Genomic DNA, 24,333 nt, shown 5'->3' with positions numbered 1-24,333 from the left:
AGGTTTGTTGGGTTTTGTCGGATCAGTGTGTTCACCCTGTTGGCATTTGTTGCCATTTGTTGGCGTCTGTTTTCACAGATTCCACATGTTCAATAGGTGTTTGTTGGGTCTTTGAATGTTTGAGCAGTCTGATATGATTTTGCAACAAACTCCAACAGACTTTGACGTAATCTTACTTCAGTGTGAACTCTTGCCATGACAATGAGGAAAGTGACCCTGTCAGCTCATAGAAAATTAATGTGCATGGCCGCAACTGCGTTGGTAGATCAGGAGCAACGCAATCAGTCACAATTAATAAAATTTTTGTAGCGAACTTGTTCGAGATTTCCGTTCCCTTCTAAATAAAAGAAAACAAAATGATAAGGGTTCAGAAGTTTGTGTGGATGGCGCTCGTGAGGAAATAGGGAAGACACGGAGTCTGCGTCTCAGACAGAGATTGATAGATCTGTGTTGAAGCGTTCTTCTCACTCGCATGAAGTTTCTTTATTCCTCAAACTGCATCAAATCACAGAGAAAATGCAAACACCAAACTCACTGCTGATCTGCAATAATTAAAAATATCAACTTTCCGCACATTTTATGGACATAATCTCATGTGTAAAATATTTTTTCCTCCGACAGAACTTTCAGAATGAATAAGTTCCCAGCAAATACAAAACGTTTTTACAACATAGGTGTGTTTACTTGGTTATTGCCTAATGTCACTACATGCTAAACGTGTTTAATCAATAATATTAATAGCGCATAACATTTGTATGTTAAATCGTGCATGTTTGGCTTCATCCGCAACCTTAAATTATCTCCTTCAAAGGCAAACAATGACATGCAAATTTGTTGGTGTTTTTTGGATCAGTGTGAACACAACAGTTTTGTTTCTCAACATTCTAAATACAACAGCCAACTTTAGAATGTTGAAGTGTTGTCGCCAGTTGGCGTCTGTGGGGCATTGTGAACTGGCCTTAATAAACACTGCAAAATATTGGTGATTTTTTTTCCTCTCCATTCCCTACATTAGTAATTAATTTATTTTATTATTTGTTATTGTTTATACTGTAATCAGTTTAATGCGTTGTTGTCTGTGTTAGCATCTGCCATTCACCTGCAATAGGGCAAGTTACCATCTACAGTTGTGCCTTAATTAGCATTTTAAAAAGGAAAATGCCATCACACACCTAATTGCTTCTGTAATGTGTTAATTAAAAATGTTCAACAGAGCACGATATTGAAAAAATAATTGCATAGGTTAGCGTGAGCATTTGTTAGCAGCGGTGTTAGCAGCATTGAATCATTTGCGTAATTTTCTCTTGAAATGTAGCCATCTAGATGCAATAGGTGTGCCTCTCACCCATAAACAAGCGTGGGTAAACAAGCCAGTCTGCTGGAAAAGTTGGCTCTCATGTTGTGTCCTGCCACAGATGATTCATTATTAAATCATGGTACACTGGGCTGTGTTTGCTTTGTCTGTTCATCTGTTTCTTGATTGCGCTAAAATTGGACATTGTTACGTGGCCTTCCTGTTGGAAAAGGTTTTGTAAATTTGTCTCTGATTATAGGCATCAAACGTCGTGTAAATTTGTTACATTTTGTTTTGTTTTGCTTTGTGAAATTTACTCTGAACTGAATTACCTTGTATTAGTCAAGTCAAGTGGCTTTTATTGTCATTTCAACCATATACAGCTAGTACAGTACACAGTGAAACAAAACAACGTTCCTCCAGGACCATGGTGCTACATAAAACAACATAAAAACAACATAAAAACAAACATAGAACTACGTGAGACTACACAGAACTAAATAAGACCTACACATTACTACATAAAGTGCATGTTTAAACAGTGCAAGACAGTACAATAATTGCTAAATGTGCAAATTGCAAAGGGAGTCGGATGGTGTTCAGTGTGTGTGTGTGTGTGTGTGTGTGTGTGTCAGTCCAGTCTCTGAGTGTTGAGGAGTCTGATGGCTTGGGGGAAGAAACTGTTACACAGTCTGGCCGTGAGGGCCAGAATGCTTCAGTACCTTTTGACAGACGGCAGGAGGGTGAAGAGTTTGTGTGAGGGGTGCGTGGGGTCATCCACAATGCTGGTGGCTTTGCAGATGCAGCGTGTGGTGGAAATGTCCATGATGGAGGGAAGAGAGACCCCGATGATCTTCTCAGCTGTCCTCTGCAGGGTCTTGTGATCCGAAACAGTGCAATTTCCAAACCAGGCAGTGATGCAGCTGTTCAGGATGCTCTCGATAGTCCCTCTGTAGAATGTGGTGAGGATGGGTGGTAGGAGATGGGATTTTCTCAGCCTGCTGGGCTTTCATGATTATAGAGCTGGTGTTGAGGGACAAGGTGAGGTTCTCCACCAGGTGAACACCAAGGAATTTGGTGCTCTTGACGATCTCCACAGAGTAGCCATTGATGTTCAGCAGAGAGTGGTCACTCCGTGTTCTCCTGAAATCAACAACCATCTCTTTTGTTTTGTCTGCGTTCAGAGACAGGTTGTTGGCTATGCACCAGTCCGTTAGCCGCTACACCTCCTCTCTGTATGCTGACTCGTCGTTCTTGCTTATGACACCCACCATGGTCGTGTCATTGGCGAACTTTATGATGTGATTCGAGCTGTGCATTGCTGTACAGTCGTGAGTCAGCACTAAGTTAGTGAAATATGGCGAAATTGCCGCTGTGGGACAGCAATATTTTTACATAATAAATGTTTTAAAAAGATGTAGTTCCTGACAGTGGGAAATGTTGGTATGCCACAAAAATACTGCTATAAGTGTTGCAAATTAATATGGTAAACAGGTGTTTTGCATCATAGTTGTTATCATGAATTTTATACCATGGCTGAAACTCTGTATTGACCAATCAGTATCCATGACCAGAAATGTGCATTTTATAATTAATTTAAAGGTGTTCTTTTATCTTGATTCACAAGACTATTTGGATTTGTTCACTGAAGGTTATAGAAGATCTATGGGATCCTTAATTTTGGTGGTGTGGTCAAAAGTGGCCTTTCGATTAAATAAGAAAAGATCTAATGACTTTTATAATGCTTTTATAAAAACTTGTATTGACTTCTATAGACTTACAAGACCCTCTCTGGCCCATATCACAGTGACCTGATAAAAACACTTGTTTTCTAGTTCACAGGCATGTTTATGTTATATTTCTCACTCTGTGTCCCCAACTAAGCATGACTGACCTTCAAAGCTACATTGGAAAGGTGCGAAAGAGAGAGATTGGAATAGAAAGAATAAAAGAGCAGAACACTGTTTACCTTCCTGCTTGCACTTCTCTCCTTCCCTGTCAGGGGTAGCAGATCAGTAAGGCTTGAATTCTCCAGGGTATCCCCTATCTGGCTAATTACCCATAAGGCCTTTTGCTCTGGACTGTGATGTATTTCTGTGACCATGGCAACTGTGGTTGAAAAGTTGTGTTGGATGATGCAAAGGCAGAACTGTGTGTGTAGGTTTGTCTCTCAAAGACTTAAGTGCATGAAATATGAATTATGCAAATAATTGCATATGCATGGTTGCCAAATCGTCATGAGATTGTTGTTTTTTTTTTTTGTGCTTTTTGGGGGGTTCTTTTTTGTTAGGTTGGTTTTGTTCTTTATTTTCCTTGCATCCTAACTACATTTTTATTCTTCTTCTTTGTTTTTCTGCAGTATACCTTTAGGTTGTTAGTAATATTATGAAAAAAATGTTGTATGCACACAATAACTGTCACTTCACAAAAAATGTATGACCGCAATAGCGACTCCCACCCCATTCAGACCTCTTCAAATCAGAACCTGCCTCTGGATAATATAGAATTGCCATTTGTGCACTATATTCATATGCATTAAATCTTCACACTACTCAAGCAATCTCTAGGATATAAAGCTGTAAACAGCAGACTGGCTGTGTAAGATCTTGTCCTATTTATTTTATGCCAATGAATATTTCTAAAAAAAAAGGTTCATTGTTTCTGAATATTTTTTTCCATGAGTTCAAAATGTTTTATGAATAATGTATTGAACTTGAAATATGAGCCATTATAGTTCATGTTTAATACTAATGGTGTATGAGAGATATGTGCTATCAATGTGATTTGTTTACACAATTGCCTGTAAGCACTTCACAGGAAGGTTTGGCATTCATGAATTCTGAGTGATTCAGAGAGAGCGGAGCACTCTCTACGTGTCTTTTCCTCTGTATGCGCATAGCATTGTTTATTGAAAAACGATTGCTCGGTTGCTGTAAGTGTAGCCTCTTTGAGTGGCATGTAATTTCTCAGTTTTTTTTACATGCATGAGCAGATGAAAATGCTCAGTTTTCCAAAGCAGTGGGCTGAGTTGCGGTACTCTGTCTATATCTGGTTTACAGTACCTGTGAATGTTTATCTTAAAGAAATGTAGCAAGGTAATTATAAAATTAACCTCTGTGTCATAAAACATGCTTGACAGTTTGTGTATAGATATTTTCATGTTATTCAGATGCAGTTAAGATTAAAGATTAAACAACAAAATACATCCAATTTACATGAACCTACAAATGCTATTATTATATTACCAACTAATTATTAATTATTAACCCCAGTCTAAAGACTAAAGACTCTAAAGATCCACTCACTTTTTTAAAGGAATATGCCGGGTTCAATACAAGTTAAGCTCAATCAACAGCATTTGTGACATAATGTTGATTACCACAAAAATATATTTCGACTCGTCCCTTCTTTTCTTTAAAACAAAGCAAAAATCTGGGTTACAGTGAGACACCTATAATGAAAGTGAATGGGGCCAATCCGTAAATATTAAAATACTCACTGTTTCAAAATTATAGTCACAAGACTTAAACAATATGTGTGTTAACATGAATTTAGTGTATTAAAAACTCTTACTAACCTTTTCTGTGTAAAGTTATATCTTAATTCTCAAACTTAGTTGCCATTACAGTGTAATACCGTAAACCCTTAAACAACCGCAAAAACTGATGATATAAACAACTTTACAGCTCAAATAATACATGAGATATAACAAAAGCATTCATGTAAGCGCTTGTATAAAATTATAAGCTTCACAATTCTGCCTTCAATCTCTAAATTGGCCCCATTCACTTATATTGTGAGAGCAAAAGGGCTGAGATATTCTTCTAAAAATCTTCATGTGTGTTTTGCTGAAGAAAGTCACATCCGGGATGGCATAAGGATGAGTAAATGATAAGAAAATTTTCATTTATGGGTGAACTATTCCTTAAAGTCCCTAAAGTCTTTTGTGATTTCAAAATTACTGGAACTACAGCTCCAATCAGACATCAATAAACTTCTGCAAGTTTCTTTTATTCCAGTGCAGTATAACAGATTTAACACTTCAGGATTTGGTTCAATTGTAAACTGGTTGCAATTGGTGCAGTTTACATGGTGTGGTTTTTAAATGGTGTCACACAATAGTCTTGATACAAAAGAGCAAGAGGAAGAGGTCAATACAATTTTTTATGAACTATAATGGCCAGTGACAATGAATGTAATGAAAGTGAATGGTGACTGAGGCTAACATTCTTCATATAGTTGTTGTTGTTTTTTATTCATAGCAAATGAAGATAACCATTCAGGTCTGCGAGAGGTCTTTTGGTTCTGTTCTGTTTTGTTTTAGGGTTAGGGTTGGTTTGGATTTGTACACTTGACTATTATGAGAACAATCACAATAAACTTGACTTTTTTTACATTGTTTGCGATAAAATATTTCTGCATTGTGCAGCTACATTCCTTTACTCACTGGTGATGAGGTTTTATTCAAAGATACATTTGGAGATAGAGCTGTCTTGAGCCTCTGCAAGTTTTTCCCCTCGGTGAGTCTTGCCAGATTGAAGTATTGAAATATTTCATGGTATATTTCTCACAACTGGACCATCGAAATTTGAGTTATAGATGACCAGTGAGAGATGCAGTCAAGCCACTGCTCAAATGTAATCACAAAGCAGTCCTCTGAATATGAAACTCTTCAGAAAGCTAATATATTATTCAACTGTATCAATCTCCCTGTGCTGCAGCTCTCTGCTCTTTGAATCCTACTCAGAAATCTATTAGTCAAGCCGTTGATGCATTGAAAAAATTTGCTGTGCCTGAATAGAGTTGGAGAGTAGCCCTTAAAAGTTTTGAAACTTTGGAAAACCTTTTTTCAGCAATTGCAATATTTTCTGCATTAAGCAACATTGTGTGTGCTGTGCACTCTCTGTATGATCAAAACATTGTTTAATACTTACAGTAGCCCTAAAAAGTATATGTACATTAAGCCACGTGCAAAATATCAACCCAAGTGACATTTGTTTTACAGAAAGAATCACAAGCACACTTTTCAAGTAAAGCATATCACAAAAAAGATTTATAAGATTTAAAATGAAAGTATAAAACAAAATATTTACTGTTCACTTTGTATTTGGACACTTTAACATGATGGACTATACTTGAGGTTACTCTGCTAGGGCACCTGTGGGAATTTGTGGGACCTGACATTATACATCTATTGAAATTTTCCTTAGGACCGTTGGAGTTTTGCAAGTCATTACAAAAATATGAAGTGAAGTTAGTTCTGAGAAAATCTTTAGCATCAATTGTTTGATGCCACTTAGTTTGATACTTTGTATCTAATGCAATGACATGCAGAAATATTTAAGTATGACTTACACTGTAAGTTCTTGAATATTTTTTTTTTTTCATTGAGTCACTGTACATTTTTAACTTTCTTAATGGTGGTTTTAAAAAGACTTAGTCTATGTCTCAGACTCTGCTTGCTGGAATTTGCCTGCATTAGTCTTGTTATAAATCTCCTAGCATATCAAATAAGCCCTCCTCTCACCCAGGGCTGTAAAATAGTCAGTTCCGTGCTCTCCGGAAAGGGTGGGCGAAAAAAGATAAATGAAAAAAATTAAAGGGCCATTTTATGGCAGTGCCCCACCTGCTTCGCACCAATGAAGGACGTAAGACAAGAAGAAAAACTTTTTCTCTCCTCTTCGCTATCTCTTTTTTGTAAGAGTCAGCTAAATGGACAATATGGTTGTTACCATACTGTAAGTCGAGCAGCTCGGCCCTATAGAGCTTCAAGTGTATCACAGGTTTGGGTAATAAGGATTTGTATTAGCATAATGTGATGGCAATAAGAGCTTACTCTCAGTTCTCCTTGACTTTCTGTCAGTGTTGTATGGCTCTGCAATAGACACGGTTACAGACAGGGCCTCATTAACTCTCAGCATTGGCTGAACACCGCTCAGCAAAGAGGCCCCGGCTCCATATAGACACTGCATACTGCTGGGAAATCTCTCTCTTACTATCTCTCTCTTACTCCCCAAGGCAAATATAGTTTGGTAAGTTAGTTGGGGCATTTTTAGACTTTGAGAAAAGTTGCAATTCAGGGATGACTTTCCTCCGACCCGCATTAAATTTTTACCCCATGCAGCTTTCATTTTATGGGCTCCTTACAGAATAGAATATGCAACTAGAGGAGCCTTTGTCCAGAGTGTGCCCTCTCGTACAAAGCAGAGCTTTAAGAACTGGGAAATAATAGTGTTTCTTTTAAAGGTCAATTGTGGGCCACAGGGCCTCTGCTGGTTATGTGTAAGTTACGGCTTTCTGACTATGACCAATAAAAAAGGGGTTTCAGGTATGTTTTTAAGGTGATCAGAAAAATAATCCTGAATCAAGAGGTCATGAACAATGTAGTTTGAGCCTCAGATGACACGCCCACAGCATATTTGCTGACCGTCTGATGCATAATGCACACAAAAATGGCAAGAGCTGGTTGAAATTGCCAGTTCCAATCTGATTGGCTGCCGCAATGCAACTTCTGGGAGCCGGAGTTTAACATTCCACCTAGAAACAAGAATATGTTTACAAGGTAATTGATACACCAAACGTTTTGAGGAAGAACTAATTGTTCGAATGGCCAAAGTTTTTTTGTGTTAAACTTTCTAGAGGTTATGGATTATTTGTTCTATTATTATTATTATTGTTTTTGTTATGTTTGTATTTATAATTATTTTTCTATATTTATATTTGTATTTATGATTTAATTTTGACTAGACCTTTTCCACCTGTCATTGTAGAGTGATTTTGAATTTGGAGAGAGTAAAATGTTTGGATTTAGTATGATGTTTTTTTTTTTTTTTTTTTTTTTTTTTACCACTTCGTTATTTTTTATTATATTTTCATTTAGTTTGAAGTGTAATTTGAATTTAGATTTTGTTTTGTTTTTTTATGTTTCAAAAAATGAATTACATTTTTCAAAATTGACCTGTATAAGTAGATGAAAATGATTAATAATAAATACTTATTAATTAAAATAATAATTACTTATTTTAACAGAGCATACATCCAAATTCTGATGAGAATCACATTTCCCATGCATATAAAAGGTGCGTGTCGCTGTCATAGAAATATGCCTGGCATTCATCAAGGACACAGTTAATGCACAAAAGAATGTCATTTTCAGTTCTTCTAATTCAATGCATACAGTCCATTTACACTATCAACTTCTTATGAATGTGCTGTCTTTCTTTAAATTGTTTGTGTTTGAGGGAATGACTATATAATAGGATGCAGACAATGAAATAACTGAAGAAGAATCTCAGAATTAAATTGCACTTGACCCATCCCATGCACATTGCGCAGGTGATTTTGCCAAACCCACTTGCGCCTAGACTTAGCATATGCTTGCACAAAAATACCAAAACTTCATGGCCATGCCCATAGACTTTACACCTATGACTTAAGGCATTGCCCTGCACGTAACGCTTGCGCTCTTATAATAGGGCCCTTAGTCATTTAACAGATGCTTTTATCCAAAGTGACTTACAAAACATATGCATCGGCTTATATTGTGTTATCAACTATTCCAGATAAACCCACCCCTACATGGCATGTAAAACCAAAAGGAACTGTTGTTTATTCCAAAATGGACTGTTTGTCATTTAAACAATCCTTTCCTGTCTGAGGGGATAGCTCTTGGGCAAAATAAGCGGCAATGTGGGCCAGACTACTTGCTGTTAGTCAAAAGTTATGCACGATTATGAGCAATCCAACATACGTTTCAATTTATAAATGCCAAATAAAGCCTTTCTGTTATTTTAATAAACAACCACTCTCCATATGTTGCACAATGGCATCTTTGTGTTATCCCCATTTAAGATTAATCCACAGCTTAACTCTCAGGTGAGGAAAATGAGCGGCATGGCAAATGATCTGACGGCAAACATCATTTATTTACAACAGAGTACTTTGTAAGGATATGCTGTACAATCTCTGTCTGCTCTCTGCCATGTTCGGCTCTGTTAATAAGAGTTAAACTCTTCACCTCATCCCCGTGTTCAGGATGTATTACAGGCAAGAGTTTCCCCTAGTACGGCTATGTGGTTAACTAAGCATGCCTGGTGGCGAAGACGGGATCACAGAGCTAGCAAACTGCACAAACAGCATTGAGGCACTGTGACTAAACATCAAACAAGTTATTTAAACGACACTCGAATAGAACAGCGCAGTGGCCTGGAAAAGTGACTATTACTTGGAGCTCCTCGGATATATGAAATGTAATTTTAAAATACAAACTCTCAGAAGTCTCCCAACTTGTGGAGCATATCATATTTTTGTCCCCCTACACACTGAATTCTCTGTATTTAGTGGAGCTATGGCTCAAAAGAGCCATAGAGACACAGGCAGAATATCTAGAGATCCTAATGGGCCAATGTACTGTCAGATTTTATGACCCGAGGCCTATGTGGAGCTCAATGTTTTGGTTGTCTTCTCAAGGCTAATCCTGAAAGGCTCTAACAAAGCCTGCTCTTTGAATGGCACCCAAATCCCACAGTGACACCCTATCACTACGGCCAATGGCGCAGTAAATTTTCCTGCCAGCATGACTCAACCTAGCAAGGTATCAGCCACAACAGCTGCTGTCTTCCCTGGCCGCTGGATCTATCATGCGCAGGGGTGTGTTTGAGGTCAGACTGCTTTGTGTATGGAGCATGTGCACGATGATGGAAAGTGTGTGTAACAACATTACCTCTCAGTCGTTTGGCAGGCGTGTTCAACTGGGGAGATGTTTGCAGCATCGGGCTGCTCTAGAGCAATTCACATAACATGGCACTTAATGCATCTAGAATACAAATCACCATTAAGCGATGCTAAGTGCTAGTTCAGCAATGCTAACATAATTTACTGCAACAATAATAGCCACAATCTCTATTGCCCCTGAGAGATTGATTTAATATAAACTATTAGCTGGTCATTTTCAGAGAGATGTGTTGGCACAGATTCAGAATACAAGGTCGTGCAGAATATTACCCGTTGGTGTAAAATCCTGCTAACGGGCAGGAGCGTGTAGACGCTACCTGTAATGATTTAAAAAGCTGTCACTGTAGTTGGCACCTCTTGTTTTTGGACAAACTTAACTGAATTCTCTCATGAATTTAAAACCCTTTTTATCTACACAATTAGAAAAGTAATTTAAAATCTTTACACATTTCCATCAAATTAAATTGAGGAATCTTTAACAAAAAAAATATATATTTTTATTTTATTTAACTTTGTTAAATATTCCACATTTCAATTTGATGAAAATGTTCTATAAAATTGAAATGTTTAAATCTTAAAAATTGGCGAAAATTCTTTTTAAGTGCAGGATTATGCATAAATACTTGATATGAGTTTTGTAAACAAGTATAAATTGTGCTTATGTATTAATTTCTTTGCAAAAATAAAACTTGTATTTAATTTTGGGCTGTATGTGAAGGAAAGGCAGCCAACAAGTGCCCAGTATAAACAGAAACTCCTTCAATACTGTTTAAAAAAGTAATGTTTAAAAATCTTCTTTATGAAATTGGTTGAGCTGTTAAAGCTGTTAACTAGGCAAATTGTGGCTACTTTGTACACTCTTAACCTGAATTAGTTGACTTTACTAGAAATTGCTCGGAAACCCATTGCCTTAAATCATTTAAGTTTTTACACAAGGTGAAACTAAACAGGTCAGTTTGTATTAACAAAGAACCTTAATTGGATGCTGAAGACAAATTAAGTTTACATTAGTAGTCTTCACTCAAAATCATTAGTTCACATAAATTATTTCTTTTCTAAAGTCTAAGTTGTATAAAATAACTATTTTAAGTTAAACATACAAAAAATATATATCAAATAACAAATATATATAACATTATTTATCGCTACTTAAAATAATTTGTTAATATAAGTAACGTCTTTTCTTGTTATTTAATTAATTATACTATTTTGATTTTGAGATTATTGTATTAAATACATTCTGTTTCAACAAAATTGGAAGGGAAGAAATTAAACAATACATTTCAATGTTCCAATGTATTTTATTATTGACAAAACACTGCAAGGTAACACGTGTTATTGCAGCAATATCAAACTTGTCAACAAACTGACAAGTAAACACAGGCATTAAAACTGCTTGGTAACAATTCCAACTTGATTGGAGAAGGAATATGAATGCACAGCATTCAACAATATCTGCTATATCCATGTGAATGACTGGACACATAAAGACATGCATTAAAACTGGATGCAAGCCTCTAAAACTTTCAACTTGACTGGAGAAGATGAACTGTGTTAACTATATCATATCAACTGAGCACTAATATGCAGTCCTGAGCATACCCTTCTACATCTTGTACTGTAGAACACAAGTGGCTGGACATTCCTGTCCCTCATTAAACTTAAATCAGTTCTTACATAATACAAAATAAACAAGCACCTGTTCAATGTTTCCTTTGTATCATTGGTGACAAAGGAGAATGAAACCACGTGAGGCTTTTGTGTTGTATTTCATCAAACTTGCAAAGGTTTAGTCTGACCTATATTCCCCCCTGACTGTGGCTGCATGGTGCATTTTTTTAAATTGCAAGCTGGTATGTAACCTGAGTTTTAGTTCACTGTGACCCAACGTGAGAAGTACCTGTTGGGTGAACTGGAGTGTGTTCTTCATAGACTTGGGGTAGTTGAGATGAAGTGCGTATGCAAGTCTAAACAGAATGCACATAGCTTTGGCAAGTCATGATTGTTGTGCATCATGACTTCTCCCTCAGTGATGATCTTCAATGAGTCTGGACTGAGATGGAGGGAAGATGAGAGCACAGCACCTTCATGCTCAACAAGGAGGATCCCAGTGTCAAGGTGGTGGAATGAGTCATCGTCATCAGAGTCCTAACAGCATAAGAGCACAATCATGACATTTCTTATTAAATAACCATCAATAATGTTAAGCAGTAGAGTCTAGTCATGGGAGAGTCAGACACATGAGGGAAGGTGTAAATTGGTTATGACTGCTGGAGTAGATTAAACAAACAGATCACCCAAAGAGGTTGGAAAGAGCTGTTGCTATTAAGTTTTCCTTGTGTACATTTTTAACGGTTTGAGCTCCACAAAAGGACACCTATCCAGCCTCATTGTATTGGGGTGCTGGGAGATAGGGGATATTTTTTTGTTTGTTTGTTTGTTTTTTTGGCCATTTTATACCTTTATTCAACAGTGAAAGTGGAGAGAGACAAAGAGAGTAGGGGAATGACATGCAGCAAATGGTCCGGCCAGCTGGGAATTGAACCAGGGACTCGATGCTCAGGGCATTTGCACCCATGTGGTATGCGCCCTAACCACTCGGCTATCTCAAGCCGTTTATTTAGTGACCATTATTTGGTCACTAAATAATGTATATTATTTCATTGGAGTTATTTCATTGTTTTTATGACTTTACAATTATTCTAAATTTTGGACAATAGTAATATTAAAGAATAAGTTGGTCACTCCAAGTTTTTCACTGGTAGTGTAATTTATGTCAATATAGATTTCTTGCGTGAAAAAAATCTATTTACCCTTTTCCTGTTTGTTTTGGGACAACGAGAGAATGTTATCCACTAACATGCCATGTATGGATTGTCATCCAGGCTTAAGAGGAAGAGAGGAAGCTGGAATGACAGACCCCAAGAGAGTCGAATAAGGCAGAAATAGAGTAGGAGAGCAAAAAAAGGGCACTACTTGTGTTTTGTTGTTTGGACTGGCAGACTCATAAAAACAGTCACTCTGAAGCCTGGTGTTTTTCCCCTTTGGAGGGCTGCTGAGATGTCAGGGAGAGTTACTGAGATGTGATGGCCTTGGGAGAGTCCCGTCAGATGAGATTTAGAAGAGTTGACCAGGGAGAGCCAAGAAGGTCAGAGTAGTGAATTTATTTTGTGATGTGGCACTGGGAGAAAAGGAAACCATAGGGGATACCTTTAGGCTTCCATAGGCTTCTTTTGCTCACATTTCTAATATTACTCAGCACAATGCAGTAGCACTTTATAATTCATATATAGTCCAGACACATATACATTTCATGTAATCATATCTGTATTTATGTGTATTTACAAGCTGTGTAACAACATTAAGTTCATGTAGTTTTTAAGTATTACTTAGTGCTTTATTGTGTAATTACATTGTAATGATATAATAATTACAATGTAATTACAGAATTAAGCACTAAGCAATACACATAAACTATATTAATTGAATATGGAATTGACCACTGCAAAATAAAGTGTGACCAAAATGCTCCGCAAATTATTTTTGTGTGTGATTCAAATGCTAAGTTGTTGATGTGTCATAATCTCTTTAAGACGTCAATTTGCACCAAGCAGAGCCTCAAATTAAAACAGCAAAATGTGACAATTATTTGCAAGTGCTTTTGAAGGCACCAGGATCATGCTGACTATGCAGTATGTGGTGGAAATTCACTGGGGGGACTCCAATTGAGGTTGGGGGGGGGTTGTGGATTTTATTTGGCGTGGATGCATTAAATTGATTGAAAAATAATTTATAATGTTTACAATTGTCTATTTCTTTTAAAATAAATGCAGTACTCATCTAACTTTCTGTTCATCCAAGAATCCTCTACTTGCAGAAATGCAAGTGTTCGACATATACTGGTCATTAAAATTGATAGTTTAGGACCTGTGAGGAGTCTGTTTCTCAAATTAGAGACTTTGATGTACTTCTCTTCTTGTTGTTGTGCATCTGGGTTGTCCACTTCTCTCTCTGTCCCGCTTAGATCAAGTTTGTTTTATTCTTTCAAAACAGAAGTTCATGGAATATCTTTACAAAGAACAACTGATTGATGAATTTGAGAAGAATTTGTTTTATTATTATTTTTTTAAACTGAATTTTGAATTGCAAGTGTAAAGTAACTTATAACTTATAGTGTACTCAACTCAACACCTCAGCTGGAAAAAGACACTATATTGCGATTTCCACACTTCATTAAGTAGCACAACAATTTCAGAACAGACATTCTCGAAGAAGAATACCAATACAAATGGCTCATCATTTATTTGTGCATTAAATTATATATACACATTATGTACTTGTAGAGGATATTGTGAGCAAAGAAAACCATATAATTTTGCATTCTTCTGGTGCGTGGATTTGTGAATTGAGCACGTGTGGATATGCTGCGTTCATGTGTGGATCGGTTGCCCGTGGATTCCCATGTGTATTTGTTGATCTATTGTGTGCAAATGTTCTGGCTTCTTAGGACAGTCAACATTGCACAACCACAGACGCAGAAGATCCCACGCATTTATGTTTTGGAACCCACATAGCTTTCGTAGGCTACTGAGTGGAGATAAGATAAGAAACTATTAATTTCCCTAACAAATGTATCCAGTTTGAACAGGAATGCTGTTCCCCTGCATTCCCCCATTTCCAGCCCTGAGTTTAGTGTATTTTAGATGCATACAAAAGTCTTCCAGTGCAAAATTAGGGATTCATGATTTATATGTTCTTAGTAGAAAATTTCTTATCAAAAGAAATTTACAATAAATTGAAAATAAGTGGTAATTAGGAGGACGGGTAGCTGTGATTACTTAACCCAAGCTAGTGGCAGATTGTAGCAGCCGGGGGTTTAAAGGCCTGAGATTTACAGATTTAGTATGAGAAAGATGTCACTCACACAGCCCAGAAATTATATGAGATGCAAAGTTAAAGAAGCTACCCCCTCTATTTGACTTCCAATTTCCTCCTGCCCATGACTGTGCTGTAGTTAAATCTTGCATGGTGTGGGATGGATTTCCACTGAAAGAGGTTTGAGACAGTGAGATGTAATGAAAGACCTCATTAGCGATTCTGAGTATGGTATTATTTATCAATCATGCTCTGATTTATGATATAATTAATCATGATAATTAGATGGTTGTTCAGTCACTGTTGAATGGATGGCACTATTTTTCTAACGAACATCATTTGTTAATGAGGAGAAAGAATGCGTGTAACTTTATGATAACGGCTTGTCAGACTCCATACAATTTCCCTGCCATTATTGCACAGTGACAAAATTCTTCCACATTTCTGCCACATGAATCTGAACTTGAATATATAATGGTTATTAGCACTTTTTTAGTGCAAAAGGTTTTTTCTAAGCTGAGAAAAAGAAACAAAAACCCCACAAAACTTTAGCAACAATAAAAAGCCCATTTTAGTTATGCAGTTCCAAAGAAAGGGATATCAAGCACAGTCATCTGCCTTTAGTTATTCTGTCTAGTTGATCTGTGTAGACTCTGTCTTTGATGAGAGGTTGTGTAAATGAAAAACAGGGTTGTTCAGTGTCCTCGTTATGCTCTGAGAGTTTATTATCAATAATAAGAGACATTCTTCATCTTGTGTTATTTTACTTCTTCTCTTGACCTCCCCAAGCAATTTGAGGAGACGTGTCATTAATTAATGGCTTTGGTGCAACAAAATTAGCACTTTAGAGACTCCACAGGAAACTTAATCAAAGTGTGAAATCCACCGAAGGGCAATCTGACACCATTTCCCTTTTGGTTTGGGAAGATCTGTGTCTTAATCAAAGGGCAGCTCGGTTTTCTCTCATACATCAAGATCTTTGGCCAAACCTGTAGTGTGTTAGTGTATGATTATGCATCTGAAAGTGTGCTGGTTGTATATTTCCTGTAAATCTTTACAAGTACATCATCCACAAGGAATTGCAAATATACCTAGATATGTAAAGTTTGTCAAAGCAAACTTTGAAGTTGGCTTGACAACGCCTTGTCTGAAAGTTTAAACTAGTGTTAAAAGTTTTATAGTTTGACAGACAGACAGACAGATAGCTAGATAATCAGATAGATAGATAGATAGATAGATAGATAGATGCTCAAACAAAAGCGCAATATTTTCATATTGCCACAGTGTTAACACTTTTAAGGAGAATCAACCTATAAATGCTTTACTTGTTGTTGTCTCTGCATATTAATCTGAGATAGGAGAATGTATTTTGACATAAAAAAGTCATACCCTTCTGCTTTAACCTCATGAGACCCAAGCGTGACAGCTGTGTGCATTTTCCATTTTCCCTTTTTGATTTGTAACTAGTAGCACCTAATAAACAAGCAAAAAAATAAATAAAAACAATTCTAGAGCAAAACGTTTTCCTAAAAATGTATGTCGACATAAACCGATCAGCCACAACATTAAAACCACCAGCCTAATATTGTGTAGGTACCCCTCGTGCCGCCAAAACAGTGCCAACTGTTATTCTTCTCACCACAATTGTACAGAGTGGTTATCTGAGTTACCATAGACTTTGTCAGTTCGAACCAGTCTGGACATTCTCTGTTGACCTCTCATCAACAAGGCATTTCTGTCCACAGAACTGCCGCTCACTGGATGTTTTTTTGTTTTAGGCATCATTCGGAGTAAATTCTAGAGACTGTTGTGTGTGAAAATCCCAGGAGATCAGCAGTTACAGAAATACTCAAATCAGCCCATCTGGCACCAACAATCATGTCACAGTCCAAATCATTGAGATCAAGTTTTTTTCCCCATTCTGATGGCCGCTGTTTTGGCGGCACGAGGGGTACCTTCACAATATTAGGCAGGTGGTTTTAATGTACTGATCTGTGTACATGGTTATAGAAAGTCAGACTTTATACATCAAATTGTTTATTATGTTTCCAGTAGTGCTGGTAATTCATGTTTGTGAAATGCACCCTATTTTCATCCTAACTTCATATAAAGTCTCTGAAAGCAACATTTTTCAGCTTTTGAATGAACACATTGATTCTCAATGTGTAATGCACAGTGAATATAGGAATGCATTTGCTAATGTAAATGAATACAACCATATTGTACAGTGATAACAAAATAAATTATAACAAAATTTATATTAAATGGAGCGAAAATGAAGTTATTCAAAATAACTAGCATGTTCTTTCAAGTTTTGTGGGAATAATGTCCCACAATACACGTATGTGTACTTCATGTTTATCAGCGTGCTGACATGGGATAAATTAATTTAAAGCGGCATATCGAACAAAACTAGATACGCTGCTCTTTACACCCAAACAGGTTTCAATTTCCAATGAAAAAAGTTCCTTCAGAGGCACTTTTGTTGGCACTGCTCAATAGAAGCGCTCCACGGAAATCAACACCATGCTGTTTTGTCACGTGACTCAGTGCGTCAGATGTTTAGCCCTTAAATGACAGTCTAAAGTGTTGTGAACAACATTCAGTCAGTTTAAATTAAATTATGCATTGCGTATAGAGAAGCCAAAATACTGTACTCGGGGTCACACAAGGTTAAAATAAAACTGCTGTTTTAAAATCTGAACTGCCAAGTTAACAGTCTCAGCAAATTAGATTGATGTCTCCCTCAGGATATTGAACATGAACGTCTATGAGTTCATAAAAACACATATGTCTAATACTGTCAGAGTGGGAGAAAGCATGCATGCATTATATTTTGATAAACAAGCATCATCACTGATTCATGCTTGGTATTGATTTGCTGAACTGGGCTTCAGCTTCAACAATATAATGCATGTCACCCCTTGAACTAATCTCGATGATTTAAAGGAAGTTTGCTGAGGACGTTCATATCCGATTCCTACAGTGCAAATGGTTGTCTTTCCATGTTAGTTTGGATCTCTAAACAAGAAATGTGCATGGAATATTTAACACACAATAAATAACTTATTAGAAAGTAATCACTTTTTAACTAAATAGGCCTTATAGAATCTAAAACAGAATGTTATATGTATCACCACACAATCAGCTACAATGTGGACTTTACTATCCTGATAGTAAAAATGATGCTGATATGCCTTTGTGAAACTACTACAGTACTTAAATATTTTTCTTAGAGAGTCTCCTTCTTTACAGCTCTAGTCCAAGATGGATATATGTCCCTCTTTTGCTGTTCTCTTTGGAACAGAATGTTTGTTTGACTTTTCTAGAACTGACAGAGGTTACTGGCATTTTTTGAAGCTTCTTAGTTTTGTTCACCATTTAGATTCAGGCTGTGGGATTGGGCTTGGGCTTAGGGGCCAAGAATAAGCAGCGTAAGCGGGCAGATATTCGTGTCATGAACAATAGTCATCTTACTGTGTGTACATTTCAGTCGAGTCTGTTCAATATGTATGTGTATGCCCAGCAAAGCCTTTGTTCCACAGAATACTTGTGATTCATTAGATTCAGTAGAGAGAGCACCTACACCTCAACTTTTGTAGAGTCAAATATCACAGTCGGCAAGGTTAGAATTTTAAAGTGTGTACAAGTGTGTTTGTATGTAGGAGTGTGTCTTTTTGTGTCTTTGAATGTACGTCTACATCAGAGTGTTGTGATGCGTCAAATCTAGAACCAGTGGAGCTGTTTACATTGGAATTGCCTATTGTGGCACATGGCACATCGCATTTCATGTGCCTTAAGTTAGGGTAATTGCTTAAATTCAAAGACCCCATGACAGCATTTTATGGGTGGACCCCCTACTCCCCTGGGCCTAATGAGCAGGCTGTACAATATAGGACATGGATGGGCCCTCTTGTCACAGGGTAATTTTACTCCATGTTAAAATTGCTGCAACTTCATATATGTGTGGTTTTTAGTTTTGTTTTTCTGTAGCTGAAGTATAGGCTTGATTTCACAGCTGATTGGTCTGCAGTTAGTGAACATTCTGTGTAAACATGCAGCTTTGGCACTTTCAGTTTGTCGCGTCCAGTCTAGGCATGGTGTAAGGTAGATCGCCTCTATACCATGGTCACATTACGTAAATGCACTTCATGTGGGAAAGAGGACAGGAAAGCATAAATATCAGTGTGTACCTCAGGTCCTTTTTCATTACAGTGTTGGCTCACCTCCCTTCCTGTAATGAACCTCATTATGTTCAATTACCTCAGAGATGCTGCTGTCCAGAGGGAGATGAACTCAGGCCTCTGGAGAGATGCGTCTGAAATGCACAGTCAACACACAACATCAGTTAGGCTGTTTCATTAAAGGTATGAGAGCCTGTGGGTTGTGGGATGTTTGTTTGGCTATATTATATGGTTTCTGTATGGTTCCACTTTATGGTTCCTTTAAAGTTCTCTTAACTTCGTAATTGGTGTGTTTTATTGTGTCTCTGACTGGGAGGTTAAACCTGCTGTGATGGTGTTAAGAAATTCACTTTGCTGTTTTTTTTAAGCAATTATGACCGTATTCCAATGTTAGGGAGTAACTAACTAAAAGTAGCGATGCTACTCACTGAAAGTAATATTCTGGTTTAATACAAGTTAAGCTCAATCGACAGCGTTTTTTCCATAATGTTGATTACCATAAAAAAATATTTTTAATCGTCCCTAATTTTCCTGAAAAATAAAAGCAAAAATCAAGGTTACAGCGAGACATTTATAATGGAAGGGAATGGGGCCAATTTTTGGAAGGTTTAAAGGCAGAAATGAGAAGCTTATAATTTTATAAAAGCACACATGAATTCTTCTGTTAAAACTTGTGCATTATTTGAGCTGTAAAGTTGTGGAGTGCAATTAATGTGTTGGGCCTCATGTATATAGATAGAAGACAAAGGCAGGCCTAACACAGTCGTAAAACCTAACTCAGGCCCCCACATACCAGGTCATAAATTATACTGATAAAAAATTGTGGCAAAATCAAACAAAGGTAGTCCAAAACAGACTACAAATCCCATGAAACCTTGCTCACTAAAGGATCGAACTCTCAACTCCTATTGGATGAGGCACACGACAGAACGCACCACAACCATGACATCATCAGGAGTAGAAATACCTCTGAAATGCTTCCGGGATTTGCTTCCAGCAACTTTGCTCGCCGTGTGTAGATGCAGCTCATCGCTGCTCTCAGGTGCAGCCTCGTGGCACAAGGAAGTAAAGTCCGACTTGAAACTGTGGCCATACAATCTCCATCTCGCTGGACGAGTTGAGATTACTCTGTGTTCCACCGAACACTCTAATGGATCCGAAGGAGACCGCCGAGCAATACGCATCTTCATCCGTTTGCCTGCAGAAGTGAAGAGAAAAGATTTCTCTTCCCTCTTCAATCAAGTCAACGTCGCTGATTTCTCCGCCAGCCCGCCGAGAATCAGCAGCCGTACCGCCCGCCGAGAAAACGGCCTCCCGTCATCACCCGAGCCTCGAGGAACCGAGTCTGAGTTAAAGGACGGATGAACACATATTCTGCATCCTCATGCGATTCAAGTAAGAGGTTTACATCTGGGCAGAGATAGAATATTATAGTGTGTTATTCTTGTGTACCAAGGTTTTTGCTTGTACAGTTTACGGACTGCCATGTCCGCTCATTATTAATACTCAGGGTATTAACTATTACGAATTTGATTTGCTGTATTGTGGTCCAACCACATTGGACTGTTGTGCATTTTCGCCATCGTGGGTGAGACCGGCAAACTGAGTTTATCCATTAAAGAATCAAAGAACGCGGGACTGGTTTACGAGCCGTCTACCGCATCTCTGAGTGATAAACTAACAGCTGCTTTATCTCCCACGATCGCGAAATCGGCTTTGGGGCTGTCACTTTATTCTCTCTCTCTCTCTCTCGTACTAACCACACACACGCGCGCACGCGCGCGCGAGCGCGATCCCTCACAAACATTCTCGGACACATTTTTGGCTAGTAGATAGCTTTGTGATAAAGCTCAGCTTTGTCCCTAAGCTATCGTACAAGCGGATACACGTGGTAACTGGTAGACGCCATTGACTGGTTTCTCTCCGCCCACATTCGCGGCCATATTCTCTGGCCGGAAGTCTCGCGTGACATACTCTCCACGAGAGTCACGTCCACCATTTTGTGCGCGTCCCTCCTTACACACACACACACACACACACACACACACACACACACACACTCGCTCTCACACACACACACACCCTCATGTGTTATAGGATTATTTTGATTTCCATATCTAATCATATCACTGTTTAGTTTGTAGTTGTAAGTCGGAAGTTTATTGACTGCATTGTATTAATTATTAATTTATATTACTGCATAAATAAACTTTGTTATATTACAAATAGAAGTGTTTTAGTTTCTTTTGCATACACCTGTGTCATGCTGATGGGATGTCAGTGCTCGGATTCAAGCATTCATTCATTGTTTTTTTTCCCGAAAAACGATATTCTTCGGATGTCGATTTTCCTAAGAAAACAATCTAATATTGAGACTGTTATGCTATCTGGTTATTAGTCCCTGATTCCAAGGTGGTGCCCCATCAAAATTAATCCTTGTTAATATTCTATTGATTTTTGATAATTGATAATTATCTTTGATGATTGTTGAATTTGAATGATCAATAAGCTAGTGTTAATTTTAATTAATGTTTCATCGATGTTAACAATTAACGATTGTCTTTGATAATTGTTGATTTAAAGGATTAGAAAAAGCTAACATTGATTCTCATCAATGTTCTATTGATTTTAATAATTAATAAATATCTTTGATAATTATTAATTATTGCTGATAACCAAACCCGCTCCTAAACATAGCGCACTACATTTACTGGAGCCCCATATGAGGTTTTAATGAGTTAGATTCAATTAATTAATTTAAATATTAATTAATATCTAAAGAAATAATTATTTATTATTTCTGATAGTAACACTGATCTAAACAACCAGTAAAGCCCTACAAATGAATGTCTGATTCATTTAAGTGAGCGGTTTTGTTCTGCAAGTTCATGTATTTAAAATACTATAATAAATAAATGCTGCTGTTCATCATTATGTTTTGGAATGAATTACATTCATTATGGTTTTCTAGAGTTATCCATTATATTTAGTGTATATTAATCTGTTTAAATGCTGTTAAATGCTGTCACCCTAATTGAGATCCTCATTGTTTTTATGTGAGGGCCACTTGACTGTAGCTTTACTATTTTATAATAATCGGTTTCTTGTAGCTAGGGAAACAAGAGTTTCAAAGTAGGCTCAACAGCACTGCTGTATTCAGTTTCAAGTTTTCAGGTGTTCTGACAAGGCTAATGACTAAAGCATTGACCATTTTTTTATTGAGAGTGTTGCGAAAGGTCACACCAATGATTGACCATGAGGATGTGTTCTTTCTATTCTCCCTGGGAAATAAAGATCCATAAAGCTTATATGTGAATATTTCAGCAGGTTGTTACAGAGTGTCAATGAGGCTCTAAATGTCTGAGTGGGTTTTATGGAAAGCAGAAGGTTAGGACTGGTGACCTTGTCTCTGTAGATTAAACTCTGCAGCCACGTGGTGAATATCTCATGATGTGTGATACTTTTAACTTGTGTGGCCATTATCATTAAAAAAAAAAAAACATGTCACTTATCCCACAGGAGTTATATGCCCCATCTCTGCTGTTAACCTTTGACCTTTGCATAAGCACTTTTACGCTAAGATGGACACTTAAAGGTGTAATAACTAAAAATGTATCCTTAGGGGACTTTCTCATAGGTCAGAATCATAATAAGTTTGAACTTTACTTTTATTCATACTCAACTGGGTAAAGAACATGCAAGTGATATAAATACCGACTAGCCAATCTTTTTCTTCTTCTTCTTCTTCTTCTTCTTCTTCTTTGTAGTAAATGAGTGGGGGAGAGCTTAAGCATGTCTTTCAGATCAATGAATGCTCATTCTGAACACTCTACTAACTGATGTGATGCTGAATTTGAATTCTGACTGATCCATATTACATTTGGCCTCTGACTGTAAGCCATCACAAAATAATTTTTCCCTGTAGTAATGGAATTGATCTTCATCCACAGCACAGTGTGTGAACGTGATCATAGAATGACATGTACTCTTTTTTGCCTATTAAAATATAATATTTTTCAATATTACAGAACAGTTAAAATGCAATTTTAAATGCATGTTTCAATGCTCAACCTCACTAAAAGAGACTCTCCAATTAAAACATGTTTATTGACTGGTTGAAAAATTTCTGGTTGACTTTAAAGAAGTTCTGTAATGTAATGAATCTGCACCACAATCTTATAAGGAAATCTAACAGTTGTGATGTTTATCCAGGATCATCAATACATCACTTTTGTAACATACTGTATATCTAACATCACTTTGGTGCCATATTTAACAATACTTAACCCAAAAGTTAACTTTAAAATGTTTAAATGTTTAAAATGAATGAAAATTCTAATTATTTTATCGTCTAATTTTTAAGCTGAAGTTTAAAAAATGACCATAAAAGTTTGCTATGACTCGTGCACTATATTACAAGTCTTTAGAAGCCATATGATGGCTTTGTGTGAGGAACAGGCCCAAATTTAAGTCTGTTCATTGATAATCATCCCTGTTCACCATAACACTCAAATCATTTCAACATTCAAAACTTGCTGTCTCTAGAAGCATTACGACAGGTTTGACTTTGTTGAAGAATTCATCTTTAAACAGTATTTATAATAAACTGAATATAGCTTTATTAGTTAAAGGGATAGTTCACCCAAAATTGAAAATTCTTTCATCATTTACTCACCCTCATGCCATCCCCGATGTGTTTGACTTTCTTCTGCAGAACTAAAATTAATTTTTAGAAGAATATTTCAGCTCTGTAAGTCTATACAATGCAAGTGAATGGTGGCCAGAGCTTTGAAGTTTCAAAATGCATATAAAAGCAGCATAAAAGTAATCCATACGACTCCAGTGGTTAAATCCATATGTTCAGAAGCGATAGGATAGGCATGGGTGAGAAACAGATCAATATTGAATTCCTTTTTTACCATAAATCTCAACTTTCACTTTCACATTCTTCTTCATTGTTTTTGGCGATTTGCATTCTTTGTGCATATCGACACCTACTGGGCAGGTAGGTGTCGATATTTATCTGTTTCTCACCCAAACCTATCATATCGCTTCTGAAGATAAGGATTTAATCACTGGAAACTTTTATGCTGTCTTTATGTGCTTTTTGGACCTTCAAAGTTCTAGCTACCATTCACTTGCTTTGTAAGGACCTACAGAGCTGAGATATTCTTCTGAAAATCTTCGTTTGTGTTCTGCAGAAGAAAGAAAGTCATACATCTGAGATGGCATGAGAGTGAGTAAATG

The 24,333-nt window shown here is 37.1% G+C and overlaps 1 protein-coding gene across 4 annotated transcripts in view; it reads left to right on the top strand.

The window, feature by feature from the left end:
- The window catches only part of LOC127433199 (cell adhesion molecule 2-like), a 648,459-nt gene that overhangs the window by 570,720 nt on the left and 53,406 nt on the right, over positions 1-24,333 (top strand). The gene's annotated exons all lie outside the window — the stretch shown is intronic.

Source organism: Myxocyprinus asiaticus, chromosome 43 (genome assembly GCF_019703515.2).
Source record: "Myxocyprinus asiaticus isolate MX2 ecotype Aquarium Trade chromosome 43, UBuf_Myxa_2, whole genome shotgun sequence".
Taxonomy (NCBI): Eukaryota; Metazoa; Chordata; class Actinopteri; order Cypriniformes; family Catostomidae; genus Myxocyprinus; species Myxocyprinus asiaticus.
This window is presented reverse-complemented; position numbering and strand designations above follow the sequence as displayed.